This window comes from Chenopodium quinoa, unplaced genomic scaffold (genome assembly GCF_001683475.1).
Source record: "Chenopodium quinoa cultivar QQ74 unplaced genomic scaffold, ASM168347v1, whole genome shotgun sequence".
In the NCBI taxonomy this organism is placed as follows: domain Eukaryota; kingdom Viridiplantae; phylum Streptophyta; class Magnoliopsida; order Caryophyllales; family Amaranthaceae; genus Chenopodium; species Chenopodium quinoa.
In genome coordinates, this window is record NW_018743937.1 from 1,159,227 (window position 1) to 1,175,311 (window position 16,085).

Consider the following 16,085-nt stretch of genomic DNA (forward strand, 5'->3'; position numbering starts at 1 on the left):
TTAACCTAATCATGATACTACCAATATTAAAATAAAATAAGTAATTGAAACAATTAATTACTCACATTTCGCATGCTCCTTTAAATTGCTACATCATGAAAAAATTGTTAGTAACTTCAATAAAAATATAAATTAAATTGAAACAACTAAATTTAATAAAAATTAGAGTTGATTTGATCTAAACCCTCAGTTAATTATACCTTTCACGCCTTAGTTTAAGGATAAAACTTTAGGTATTGCATGGACTCCTTGGAGTGCTTAGGAGAAGTATTATGGAAGAATAAGGAGGCTAGTGTTTAGGCTAAAGAAGAAGAGGATGATTTTGTGATCAAGCTTGTTGACGATTGAAAAAGTGGTGATATTACTTCGATTTATAAGGAAAAAAGGGGTCAAATTACTTCGATTAATAAGGAAAAAAAAGGTCAAAAAATAAAGAAAAGATCTGATTTCAAATCGAAATAAAACTCTTGCGTTAGGCAGCAGTTTTTGTTTTTATCATATCTTTTTTTCCATAAATTGAAATAAGATAAATAATATGTCGTTGGAAAGATATTGACGTCTAATTTCTAACCCAATTTGAATCAGATTAAAATCATTTGTAGAATAAAAGGTATGGTCAAAATAGTGGGATGGTGTCAGTTTTGGATATAGTTTTATATTTTTTTTATATCTTTTTCGTTATATCTCGGAATTAATATTATAATATATAATTGAAAGCATAATTTCAAGAGCTATCCAAACATATAAGATTTAGATAAAAACTACGAGGCACAAAAATCACATCTGACTATCTTTGAACATCTTTCAATTCAGATAAAATTAGGACTTTGAAAAAAAAACGGAGTTTTATTCAATTTCAAATTCTTTAATATTATCTTTTCATAAAGGATAATCAAGATCTTTTAGAAACTTATAGAAGCTTCCAATTAATCCTAATTGGTTTAGGAATGGGATTAAATAATTTGGACCCTCCACATGATCATTTGGTCGTAGGTAAGGTGGGCTTAGGTTCGGTTTACGCTCAGTTTAGTATTTGGACCTAACTTATTCGTTATAACTCATATTTGGGCTTATAATATGTCGTTGGAAAGATATTTTCAAATCCCCATTAAAATATTCTGTCATTGGACCCAAATTAAGGACAAAAATAAACTTGTCTAAATATATTTTTATAAAAAGGACATGAAATAAATGATTTTAAGGGACACAAAATGAATTATTTTGGGTTTAAAGGCACGAAAAAACGGAAAATAAGTTATGGTTTGGGGAAATGGGCTAGGAATTAAATTGGTTTATGAAATGTATTGGTATTGAGTATGGATTTAAGCACTCCAAAGATTAAATACTCAACCCGACCAATAATGGCGGTGAAAGGTTGTTTATCATCGAGTTTGGTTTTGGGGAGACATTTTAAAGTGTATACACTTGTTCACTTCTCCAGGTATTTCCATAACTCTTCTTTTCATAATTCTTCCTACATTTTCCTACCATAATCCATGCATCATGCCCATACTAGCCTATAAATACCCCTTCATTTCATGACCAAACACTTACACCAATTCTCATAATTCTCTCTTATTCTCTTCTCTTAGTTCTCTCTTTTTCTTTCTCCTCCTTGCGCACCATCACCTCCACCGTACACCACCACCACTCCGGCACCCCCTGCCGCCACCAACCACCTCCAACACCCTTACCGCCGCCAGCCGCCACCCCTTACCGCCACTATCCTCCTCTTTCTCCTTGGTTTTTTATCTTTTTTTTCTTCTCTTTTCTTATTTAATTAATTATAATTATTATGGGAATTTATAAAAATTATTACAACTAGTTTTAATTAAATAAAATCAGATTTTTAATGATGTTTATGAGAAAACAATTTAAAAGGTTCATGTACATATTAGTTGGGGGTTTTTAATTTAATTATTATGATTATTTGTTAAGCTTATATTAATTAAGGTTATATTTAATTGTAGGGTGTGTTCAATCAAGGTTCTTGAGTTCTTTTGTGTGAGTTTCTAAGCAAGGATTGAGGTATGTTTAGGTGGCTAGATACCTTTGAAAAGTGATTGGTTTGAATAGTATGTTTTATATGATTTTATTGGTGATTGAATTAAATTGACTTGAATTATGATTTATGAAATAAAGTATGATTTTAATGTGTGTTTTAATACATTGATCTTAATATTATGATTTTATTGAATTAGGGTTTATGAAATAAAAAGTATGATTAAAGGACTGTTTTTAATAAATAAATTAAAGGTTGATTTTATATCATGTCTTGATTAATTAAATTATTAATCATGTTTTAAAGGTTTGATTTTGAAAGCATGTGGAATTTAATAAAAAGGAGTTTGAATTTTATTATTAAAAGAATTTATTGAATTATTTAATAATTATTATTAAAGTTTTATAAGCATGTTAGTAATCCCACTATGCAGATTTTGTTCATTTTATAAGACTTTGGACTTTGTATGCATGACTGAGTTTTTCCTCAAGAATAGCCTTGTAATTTAAGGATCCTAGCTTGGGGGTGTGCACACTTGGGTGAGGAATTTGGAGATTTAATGGAATTGGATTTAAAGGAATTGGTTTTATAATTATTGAATTATTGGAATGGTTGAAATATTGGAATTTGGTTTTTAATCATGAATTGGAATTATTGATTAATTATTGGAAATAGTTTTAAAAGCATGTTTGCTACTAAATTGAATTTAATTATATTGCACTTATCGTACATAGCATATTTTGCTAGTTCGTATTTCCTTTTTGTTTTGGTTTGCCCTGTTTGCCTTAATGGTAAGCAATGTTGACTAATTTCAAGTGAAGTCAATATGTGAGCATTTGGAGTCCCGAGATTGTCTTCACCTAGATTAGGAATGTCGGTTCTTGTTTTTATTTATCAGTATTCATGACAATGGTTATTTTTATGGTTTTATTAATAAAAGAGTATTGAAGTTTCCACTGCAAAGTATTGGTTTTATTTAGTAAGTTTGGTAGCATTTCATAATCACGCGACGGTAATACGCCTAAGTCTATCCCTACGATATAATTATTCGTATTTTTCTAGTAATAGCATAGAGGGAGATTTGGGGGTGTTACACTTCCTAGTGTTGTTTTTTCCCTCAAAAATCCCCCCTATTTTTTTCTCCATTTTTTCCCTTTTTTAGCCCATGCCATCAATTACTCAATTGTAGAAAAAATGCTATTTGTAACTGGCGAAATTGACATTTTATAACTGGTATTGTTGGTTGCAAATGCCACCGTTACAACTAGTGAAAATTATTCGTAACATGCTAATGTTAGTTACAAATAATGTACTATTCGTAACTGGCTTAACCTAAGGCCAGTTACAAATAGACTTTTTCCAAGTAAGAAAGCATACTATTTGTATTTGGCGTTAAGTTATGCCGGTTACAAATAGAGTGTTATGTGTAACTGGAATAGCCTAACGCCAGTTACGAATAGTGTTTTTATTATAAAAATAAATAAATAAATAAAATGGTAGCAGTAGCAAGTTCCTCTACTGCCACCACCCGTACATTACATGTATATTTTTTTTAATGTAAAGACCATTAATTGTTAATAAACTCTTACAAAATACAATAACTATCAATCTAACCAATATAAGACCAACTTTAAGCGACATCTCGTAAATTAATTGAATTAATGTACTTTTAAATTATAAATATTTCTCTCATAATTGACAATAAATAATACTCTATAACTAAAAAAATCTAGTTAGATAACTGATAAAATAAATAATATTAACAATCGCGCTATTTTCGAAAGTGTTGTTCTGAAACATCTAATGCCAGCTCTAGATCTTGAATTGACCATCATCTTCCACAACCAATGCATAATTGCAAATATCAATACGAGAACCAAAAATATGCAATTCCTTTCTATCTCACATTTACAAACACAAACATAAATATGGACTTGGTACAAGAAAGACATACCACAGGTTGTACAATGAATCTATGTTCTTTGAGTATCTGCAAACACAAACAAATGGATTTTATACGATGTTAATTAAAGAGACTGTCATAAGGGAAAATGGGAAGGTGATACTTCAAAGTGTTTGCTTCTCCAATCTGCATAGCACGACGAGCCACGTCAAGGGGGAACACTATGTCTATTTTTGTCAAGACAATTTGATACTTGGTCTGAAATCTGAAATTTTTTTAAAAAAATTATTAGGATACAAATTGAACGAAATCATGTTATTGAACAAAGGCCACCATTAGTCTGACAAGTTAGTCTAATGACTTTAACTTATGCTAGAAGTCTTAACTTTCAATAGCAAATCCAATGTTTTAAAGTACGAATTTGAGATTCACAACAATGTTAGTCACCATACTCTATGCAGAGCATTTGAGGTTCAATTGGGACATAATATACAGCACTCCAACAACTCAACTATAACAACGTTCAGAGTGAATTAAACTGCAAAAAACACATATACCATAAATAATCATCCAGTAAGTGGCTAAATTTTGGTTATCTTTATTCAACATCCCCCTCATTTGAGCCATCACCTTACAGCCAAAGCCAATTTAATAAGCCCACTATACTTTAGTTTTACATATTTGGAATAAAAAACTATTTCCAAGCTCGTGTACATTTTCAAAAGAAAATCTTTAAACAACATGCCAGGTAACAAGTCAGATAATATAACATTTACAATATTGATCCATTTGTTGTAGCCTAAACATGAGCAGTATCATTTAAACAGAAAGAACCAGGAATGCAGCTAACCTCATTGGAAACACTTTGGGTGCCATATTTATCATCCCAGTTATTTTATAGATTTGTCTAACAGTTAAGGCCTGAAAAAGGGTAAACAAATATTTTCCCACCAAAATCCAATGTCAAAATGAATAGTGAAGCAAGACCCGGTTAAAAACGATAATAAAACTATAACAGGAAAATATCTGAATATAAGTCTAAAAGGGTAAAAGATCATATTGGGCATAAATCCTGCTTAATCTCTTCCAATGACTTCTTCCTCTTTTGATGTATTACCTAAAATTAGTAATGAGGATTAAAATATTTTTTTATTTTTGTAATAAAAAATTTTCTATCTCTATTATTATATATTTTATAAATATTATTTCATATGCTATATCTTTAAATAGCATAATATATCATATTTTATTATTTAATTTATTAACATATTTTAAATAAGCTAATTTTGTAGCAATATTAAAAAGCTGACGAATTTATTAAATAACAAGTTCATAGTTCATACTACATAAATAATAATAATAATAATAATAATAATAATTATTATTATTATTATTATTATTATTATTATTATATCTTAAAAACAGATAAAGTCATACAATCTACAAAAAAAATTAGTGGGAAGCCGAGATACAATCTGGGCCGCTATAGAAAAACCTATCCTAATAAAAATATGAGCAGCAACACGAGCCCCGATGGCCTGAGTCGTTGAGAACTTCTGAACCCGCTTCTGCAACGCAACAACCTCCTTGTCTAATTCCCCAAGCGAAGAATTTCATTGAAAAATTTTAAAATATTCTTCTAATTTGGAACTCCTGATTTATAAAATAACATTATTCTACTTTAATTTCCGCTATTACTTAAATTAGTTATGTTTTCCACTATCACAAAGTGTATTAAATGCACAACAATTTATATTCCAGTGCAATTTTTTTACAATGAAATGGGAATGTGGGTTTATTTTTTAATTGGTTTCTTGCCTTGTTTTAATACCAAGAAATAAGAAAATGAAAGTAGTATGCCTAAAATCATGTACGGAGTAAGATTATTTAATTCATTAGAATTTTATCTTTATATTTTTTTATCTTCATTATTTTCATATTATTATATTTTTTTAGAGATAAAATTTGACAAAAATATCATTCAAACAGGATAAGTATTCCTACCATTAGGAGGAATTCATAATTTTAAAATACTTATTTGGTTAATAAAAAGGAAAATGATACTTATTTATTATTGAATTATTGTAAACTCTCATATGGTCTAAGATAAATTTTTAATATACGCATAGTCTAATGGATCCTTTAGTAATAATCCATGTTTAATTATATATGAAAATAAATACAAAATGTGTTATAATAATTGTACGTATTATATATGTCCATGTTATTTTAATAATTTTGTAAAATTTAATGTAATAAAACTACCTTGCATGGCCTGGGACCTAACCTAATAATTTTTAAATTGTCGTACATATCACGTGCATATAGGGTTAATTGATAGGAAATTTGATTTGAATAATCCAACCTTTGCGCGAACTTATTTTATCAATCCGAGCTTTCGATTATTCCACAATAATCCAATGTTTAAGGAGTGCTCTATTCAATTAGGCCAAAGTGACCTACTACTTGTTTTTCAAGTAAATTTGTTTTCTTTTCAATTTTTTTAAACAAAAATATTAAAAAAAATGAGAAAAAGAAACCTAACCACACAAGCTTCCCCCCACCCTTCCTTGGCCACCCCCTAGTCTCCTTGGCCTACCTTCCCCTTCACCGACCACCCCCACCCCTGTCACCCCCTCCTTATTCCAGTTTCAAAACTGTAACACCTAGAGTTGTCAATTCGGGTAAATGGGTCGGGTTTGAGTCGGGTTAGTGTGAGTCGGGTCATCTCGGGTCGGGTCAATACGGGTTAATGTCATAACATATGCGGGTTGGGTTCGGATTGGGTCATGCTTGAGTCGGGTCACGTCGGGTCATACATCTTATCGGGTTTGGGTCGGGTTAGTAAAAGGTCGGGTTACATTCGGGTCGGGTGAAAAATAGGTCGGGTTAAATTCGGGTCTTTACGGGTAAAAACGAGTTACGGTCGTTCTCGAGTTCGAGTCGGGTTCGGTTCAAGTCAATTATTTTACGGGTTATAATCAGGTCGGGTCATTCCCGGATTCAAGTCGGGTTCGGTTCAAGTCAATAATTTGCGGGTTATAATCAAGTCGGGTCATTTTCAAGTCGGGTCATTCTTGGGTTCGAGTCGGGTTCGGTTCAAGTCAATAATTTGCGGAAAACATGTTTCTTCCCTGAAATTCGTCCCTGAAAATGTGTTGTGAAACTAACCATTTAAAATTCAAAGTGAAATATTGAAGGAATAGAGTTAGGATTTAATTTCCGTTCCAATACCAACATGAGATAACGACCTATACATATTGATTCAATAACAAGTCGGCTTGAATTTGGGTCAGGTCAATAACAAGTCGGGTTGACTCGGGTCGGGTTTGTAACAGGTCGGGTTGAAATTCGAGTCGGGTTTGTAGCAGGTCGGGTTAAATTCGGGTCAGGTTAGGAACATGTCGGGTTGAATTCGGGTCAGGTTAGGAACAGGCCGGGTTGAATTCGGGTTTTGACGGGTTAAAACGAGTTTTGGTCAATTTCGGTTCGGGTCGGGTTCGGTTCAGGTCAATAATTTACGGGTTACATTCGGGTCAGGTCGTCTCTAATTCGGTTAATGTTCGGGTTCGGGTCTCAAATACTCGGGTCAACTTGGGTCTAGGGTTGACTTCTGGTCGGGTTTGGGTCACTGTAGGGAATATTTCAAGCATTATCCCTAGATTGAACCCCACTGTGATCATACACTAAAGTACGGTGGCGTTCAAAGGGAAGGAAGCTAGAGCAAAAGAGTCGCCAACAAGTTTTAGGAACTTGTAAACCGTTCACAAAGGTGAAGGTTACACCCCTTAACGATCCAGGAGATTGTCAACTCCAATAGGTCTGGAACCACGACTGGTAGTTCGGGGATGAAGGTACAAATCCAACCTAAAAGAGATTGAACCTACCCTAATAATAGGCCTCTATTTTATTCTGATCGTATTCATGTGCGCTTTCTGACTAACATGCAATCAATAGGATTAACCCTAAACCTGTTTATCTATGTTGGTTGAATATTAATGCACAAATAAAACTATTATTGGCGATCACTTGAATTATAATCATATTAACCCTAAACAAGATTATTGATTATCTTATTAAGCGTGATTACAAGTACCAATTCCCTTTAAACATGCATAAAAGGTGTGATCATGCAATAACAATATATAATCAAGCAACATAATCGTCATAATAATAATTACAATCATAATTGAAATAACAATCATAATAATTAAAATAATCATGTTAAAGCATAATAATAGCAAGATCCTAGGCATGATACTAACAAGATTAATAGCAAACCCTAGCATGTCACTAAACAATAAAAATCATATATTTAGCCCTAACATGATACTAACATGAATATTAGGAAAGAAAATAGGAAGCATCATACTTTTAATCATACTTGATATTAGCACTTTTTAGTTGTTACCCTAAACATGATACTAGGAAGATCAAAACACCCTAACATGACCCTAAGAATCATAACAACCTAAGCATAATTTCTACATCATAATATCAATTAAAATCAATTAAAGCACTTACTTAGATGCCTAATATCTCTTTCTAATAACAAAATACACGCGTTAGTAACTTCAAGGAAAATAATAATCAAACAATTAAATTAAATAATTGAAATAGAGATTTGGGACCAAACTCTTAGAAATTAAAACCTTTCACGTCTAAAGCGAAGGCAACTTCGAAATTGGCTGGGTGTGTCTAGATCTTGTGAATGTGGAATTTTGTTTGTAAAAAGGATAGTTTAGAAAAGAGAGAGAGAGAGAGAATAAGCTTTAGCTTTAGAGAGAGAAGAGAATTAGAGAGTTTTTGATGAAAAACAGAGATTTTAGGAGGCTATTTATAGAGAAAATTAGCCAAAAAAATAGAAAAACAAATCAGAATTTCGACGAGGAAAAACGAAATTAGCGCCAAGCGATGAACATTAGTGCCAGGCGCTAATATCTGTCGTTAGGCGCTAATTAGCGTTTTCATGCGTTTTCTAAATTCATATAAAATATAACCGTACAGAAGGAAAAAAATCGTATTTTCCTTAAAAACACTCTTTTATTTTGATTAAAACTCTAAAAAGTCAACAAAAGTCAATTTATCAATGCTAATTGAATTTGGAATGAAAAGACCCTTCTAGAAGAATCTAGAAGACTAAAACCATTTCTAATTGCATTAGGAATGATAAATCTATGTTAGGCCCTCCTCTAGATCATTGGGCCGCATATAAGGCTCAAACCGGGCCCAATTTAGTAATTTGGCCATAACTTCCTCATTATTCATCGAAATTGGGCTTATAATATATCGTTGGAAAGCTCTTTTCAAGCCCCATCCAATTATACCATTATTGGACCCTAGACTTTCCACACTTTCACTGCATTTGATTATGGTTCAACGTGAAATATACTCATCACTGGGTTTGGTTTTGGGGAGACACAAATGGGTGTCTATAGAAGCCCCCACTTTGACTGAGTTTGGAGAAAATCAAGTTTTGAAAATAAAAGTCAAAGTAGCAATAGGGACAAAGAATGATTCAGAACGTTCTGCGATCCTAAATCACTCTTGTAACAACGATACCTGCAAACTAGCGTTAGTTAAAACAGATTAAAGATTTAAGAAACGCGTATCTTGCACCGTTGAGCACACGTCTCTAGAGGTAACCAATTTGTTGTTGTATTTGTCGTTGTGACAACCTTCCACAATCTATGAAACGCTATCTTGCTTCTTGTTTTGACGATCTTCCGCAATCTAGGGAACACCGTCGATCAATATTGCTACATACCGAGCCTTTTCTTGAATCATAGTAACAACCTTTCCAATCATAGCAAAAGTCATCGAAGGTCGCCCATCTCGTGTTATCTTCTCAAATCTTGGTGAAAACCTCCACAATCTTAGCGAATGCCGTCAAAGACCGCCCATCTTGTGCCACCTTCTGAAATCTTGGTGACAACCTCCACAATCATAGCGAATGCTGTCGAAGACCGCCAATCTCGTGCTATCTTCTCAAATCTCGGTGACAACCTCCACAATCTTAGCGAATGTCGTCGAAAACCGCCCATATCGTGTTATCTTCTCAAATCATGGTGACAACCTCCACAATATTAGAGAATGCTATCTAAAATAACCTCTCTTGAAGTCATCCTCAGTTGTTGCGATAATATTCCGAAGAAAACTACCAAAGACCAACGCTTGTCGATCTTTAAAGCTCGCTTGAACTTTGCTTTAGCCGGTGCGTCGGCGCTTCTGCTGCTTGTAAACCAGTATGTCGGTAATTTGAATTGTGAACCTGTATGTTGATGTTGTGAACCATTACGTCGGTGCTTCTGAACTAGTATGTTGGTGCCTTTGTGATGAGCCAATGATTAGGCACTTTAAGCTAAGTGAGACGATCTTTCGTCAGGTCGATCACTTATTTGCGATTGTAATCAAATTGACTACTCAGTCTTGTCAAATTGCTTATAGGGGCTAACTGGCATACCAAGGAACCCGAAATTGTTGTTCTGAGGTCGAAGATAATGTCCTGAGAGACTTTGAGCTCTATCGCTGCTGAAATATCTCTGGCGCTGCGATTTTTCTCTGTTGCCAGACGCTGGGATCTAGTGCCAGGCACTGAAATCTATTACCAGACGCTGGATGTTGTCGTCTGGCGCTGGAGTCGGGTCTTCCCTATTCTGCCTTTTCTGCCGCTGTTACTCGGTTTCGCTCAAAACTTTGAGCTTGGTCGTTTCCTTTCAACCAAATCCGCTCAAGTCTTTTGTAAATCAAAGCTCTTCATCTCTAATTTACTGATCAATGTAACTCCTCTTATCTTGGAGGAATCTCTAGTGTCATATTCGCGGTTTTTTCAAAAAAAATCCGGGAATGTCCCCGCTTGCTAGGATGCACTTGCTTTATATCTTTGACTATAGGACTTTTATTATCTTTATTTAGGGTTGACCTAAGGTTTAGTGTTGCTTGGCTCATTGACTTGACATGACTCAAGGTATAAACTTGACTCGCTGTGATTGACTCGAGGTTGACTCGACTCAAAGTGTTTGATACATGTGTTAGACTCAAATGAAGGAGATATGACACGACATGACTCAATGTGTACATGACTCGTGTGTGCATGGTAATGTGATTGTGCGACTCGAAAATGCAAAAAAGCAAAAAATTTCCGTCATTTTTGTGGAGGGTACCGACTTTCTCCTGAAAAAGAAAGACACGAAAAAGAATCAATGTTTTTGAAGATGCATGTTCAATGAGCTTAGTCAAATGTTGTTTGATACTATCTATCAAGGTGCAAGGATTAATCCATCCTAGGCTATCTCAATGGTTGACTCAATGATGAAAGTACTTGTGTAACTTAGGCACGGAGGCTAAGCACTTCGTACTTTGTGATGCAATGATGATTGATGTTGATATGACAAGGCATGCTTCAGTGTTATGTTTAGATTTCATGACAAAGGGTTCCTAAGGGGAGGTATATTTGGTCATGTGTCTGTGATGTGTGTGATAGTGACACTAAGCTAGGCTGCAAGGGCTAAGTGTGTGGGAAGATATTATTTTATGAAGAGTCAAATGATGGTGACTCTTAGGTTAGGTAAGCTAATAATGTAGGGATCAAGCCCCCAAGTCTAGCTCTAAGTAGATAGGGATGAGCATAGGAGATCCCTTGATATGATCATGGTGTGTGAATGTGAATATGAATGCATGTTTATTACGGCCGCACCTCAATGTGAGGTTGCCTACGTATCCTTTAGGAATCAGGCCGAACGTAGCTCTAGCCGAACCTCGCACAAGTATGTGTATACCTCAACAAAGTCTTTTTAGGGGTTGTAACGTGGTTAGGCTAAAGGTTATAGAAGAAGAGGATAAAGGCTCAAGACCCTAGATAAGCCCCCAAGGTGTGCAACCTTGCTTTTGAATCTTTGTATTTTTTATGCTTGAGTTTCTACTCTTTTTTAGCTCTTAGTTTTTTTTTTATAGCATTTATTTATTTTTTTTCTCTTTTTTTTTTTTTTGCTTTTGCATTTTTTTTATTTTTATAAGTGTGGGCAATCAAGATCATGCGGTCTATCACTCACTTGGCATTCATGTTTCTCAGGCACGGTACCGAGCACTCGATAAGAGACGCAATCTAAGACATGTTCATATTAAAGACATTGGAACGCTTGCCCTTTTTGTACACTTTTATTTATTTTTTGCTTATTTTATTTATTTTGATCTTTCGAAATCACTCAAGCTTTTGAAATTGCATAAGTTACACACCATCCCATCCCAAGGTTAGGTAGATATGGGTTGAAGAAGAAAGGTCTATCGTTAGACGAGGCTCAAAGTGGTTTATCAAAAAAGGATTGTATATTTGAAGGGTGAAAGGTAATATGATGTGGCTACAAGGGGTGCCTGAAATCATTGGTATACCTTGTGCTTAGTTTGACATGGAATTTTTTTTATTTTTTTTATTCAATGCAATGATCATATGTAAGGAAATAAATGCTCATTTTATTAAAAGGAAAAAAGAAAGAATATACAAAATTAATCTAAGGGAAAAGAAAGGTGTCTATGCTAGACTTATTGGGGAAAGGGTAAATAAAAGAAATAGAAAAGAGGAGGTCACGAAATCTCGTCGTTGAAGCCCGTCTCTGTCTTGTGTCGTTTGCTTTATCATCACTCGCTCTTCTTGCTAGCTGGAGGCATAGGAAGCTTGTTATTATCGATCAAATGTTAGATAGCCTCCTTTAGCTTCCAACAGCTCTCAGTAGCATGACCCCTACCTTAATGGTACTTGCAATGTTCATCTGGATTCTAACTAGGCAATCTCTTTTCAGGTGCGGGATCTTGAATATGTCCAATGGGAGTAATGAGTCCTTTGGCATGGATTCGATCGAAGGCAGTATCGTAGCTCATCCCAATGGGGGTGAAGTCTTTCCTTAGTTGCTTCTTAGATCCTTGGTTATCCATGGCTAAAACTTCACTGAGATCAAAGGTATTAACATTGTTACTAGAGTAGGCGTTTTATGCATGAACCTAAGACATGGTAATGGTGACATATACACAGATTGTGTGCTAAGACTAGTGAGTTTAGGTGACATGTTAAGACTCGTGTCATGACCATGTGGCTAGACTATGTGACTAGACTCAAGCAAAGACTAAGTTAAGACCTCATGTATATGCATTAAACTGGACAAGTTGTGGTATTTTAGTCATAACTTTTGATCTGTGACTCTGATTGGGATGAAACCAACGCCAAATTAAAGATAAAACTCGGTTGTACGACTCGTAGTTCTTCCTAGAACTCCGGATATGACCAAAACAAGTTGACGCTTGTGCAGTATACGGGAATAAAAATCCGGGTTGACTTAAAGAAACTATGACTCGACTTAAGGCATATTTATTAGCTCAAATTAATTAATCAATTAATTAAGCAAATTCCTTTATTTATCAATTAGCTTATTTAGTCTTAACACAAGTCAAACAAACGGTTAGGAAAAATCACATAGAGTATGAACAACAAATAATGCACAATTAGTCAAGTAGGCACAATATGATGCAATGAGTTTGCAACCTAACCATGACTCTAGTTCTCTAAAGTTCGAGATATGGGTTAGTCAAAAGAAGGTCCATGGTTAATTGTCCGGATGCACCGCGCGGAAGCCTAACCGTGAAGGGTTGGCGCGAGTGGATGGGACACCGCGAGTTAGGAAAAACTCGCTTCCAAGGTTTGGTGAATTCAACATTCTCGGATGTACCCTTTGTTGCTCAGAGCGTTTAATAAGGTAGATAGAGCATGAATTCCCAGAGGGTTATGTCCATATGTAGAACACGTATAGGTTTCAGAAAAGTGAGAAAAACTCAATCAGGAAGTAGGATCGAGCAAACAGTGCTAAAACTGGTCAAAATTAGAACGCATATTTCTGGTTCGGTATTGGAAGAACTTGGCGCTAGGAAACAGAGGCCAGCGCCACAATTTGGCTTTAGCGGCTGGCGACAGTAGCTGCCACCTGGCGCTAATGTTAAATAATTTGTGCTAGACTTTGTTCCCTGACGCTAGTTCCTACATGCCTCAGCAGCTTTCTGTGCTCGATAAAATTTTCTAGATTCGTGTAGCATTATTTCGATCCTAGTTGCGAAAGATATTCCTCAAATTTCCTACGTGTAAAAATCCTATGTTTTAACTCATTACAGATGGTCTTTCCAATGAGATTTTTTTTATGCATATGACAATAATGTTAATCAAAATTACGCACATGAAATACTTAAAACTTTTCGAGTCTCATCCACTCATTCTAAATCATTGCCAAAATAAATTTTAGAAATTAAAATAGAAATCCTCCCCAACGAAGTCGCCAAAAACTGTAGGGAATATTTCAAGCATTATCCCTAGCTTGAACCCCACTGTGATCATACACTAAAGTACGGTGGCGTCCAAAGGGAAGGAAGCTAGAGCAAAAGAGTCGCCAACAAGTTTTAGGAACTTGTAAACTGTTCACAAGGTGAAGGTTACACCCCTTAACGATCCAAGAGATCGTCAACTCCTTAAGGTCTTGAACCAAATTGGGTTCGGGGATGAAGGTACAAATCCAACCTAAAAGAGATTGAACCTACCCTAATAATAGACCTCAACTTTATTCTGATCGTATTCATGTGCGCTTTCTGACTAACATGCAATCAATAGGATTAACCCTAAACCTGTTTATCTATGTTGGTTGAATATTAATGCACAAATAAAACTATTATTGGCGATCACTTGAATTATAATCATATTAACCCTAAACAAGATTATTGATTATCTTATTAAGCGTGATTACAAGTACCAATTCCCTTTAAACATGCATAAAAGGTGTGATCAAGCAATAACAATATATAATCAAGCAGCATAACCATCACAATAATAATTACAATCATAATTGAAATAACAATCATAATAATTAAAATAATCATGTTAAAACATAATAATAGCAAGATCTTAGGCATGATACTAACAAGATTAATAACAAACCCTAGCATGTCACTAAACAATAAAAATCATATATTTAGCCCTAACATGATACTAACATGAATATTAGGAAAGAAAATAGGAAGCATCATACTTTAATCATACTTGATATTAGCATTTTTTAGTTTTTACCCTAAACATGATACTATGAAGATCAAAACACCCTAACATGACGCTAGGAATCATAACAACCTAAGCATGATTTCTACATCATAATATCAATTAAAATCAATTAAAGCACTTACTTAGATGCCTCGTATCTCTTTCTAATAACAAAATACACGCTTTAGTAACTTCAAGGAAAATAATAATCAAACAATTAAATTAAATAATTGAAATACAGATTTGGGACCAAACCCTTAGAAATTAAAACCTTTCACGTCTAGGGCGAAGGCAACTTTGAACTTGGCGAGGTGTGTCTAGATCTTGTGAATGCGGAATTTTGTTTATAAAAAGGCTAGTTTAGAAAAGAGAGAGAGAGAGAATAAGCTTTAGCTCTAGAGAGAGAAGAGAATTAGAGAGTGGTTGATGAAAAACGGAGATTTTAGGAGGCTATTTATAGAGAAAATCAGCCATAAAGATAGAAAAGCAAATCAGAGTTTCGACGAGGAAAAAAGAAATTAGCGTCAGGCGCTGAACATTAGCGCCAGGCGCTAATGTCTGTCGTTAGGAGCTAATTAGCGTTTTCACGCGTTTTCTAAATTCAGATAAAATTTAACCGTACAGAAGGACAAAATCGTATTTTCCTTAAAAACACTCTTTTATTCTGATTAAAACTCTAAAAAGTCAACAAAAGTTAATTTATCAATGCTAATTGAATTAGGAATGAAAAGAACCTTCTAGAAGAATCTAGAAGACTAAAACCATTCCTAATTGCATCAGGAATGATAAATCCATATTAGGCCCTCCTCTAGATCATTGGGCCGCATATAAGGCTCAAACCGGGCTCAGTTTAGTAATTTGGCCATATCTTCCTCATTATTCATCGGAATTGGGCTTATATATAATATATTGTTGGAAAGCTCTTTTCAAGCCCCATCTAATTATACCATTATTGGACCCTTACCATGGACTAAACCAAACTAGACTGGCTTTTTTCTTAAAATAGGTTTTCAAAAATAGAGAGAAAGAAAAGAATAAAAACTATCCGCAACACTAGACTTTCCACACTTTCACTTCATTTGATTATGGTTCGACGTGAAAGATACTCATCACTG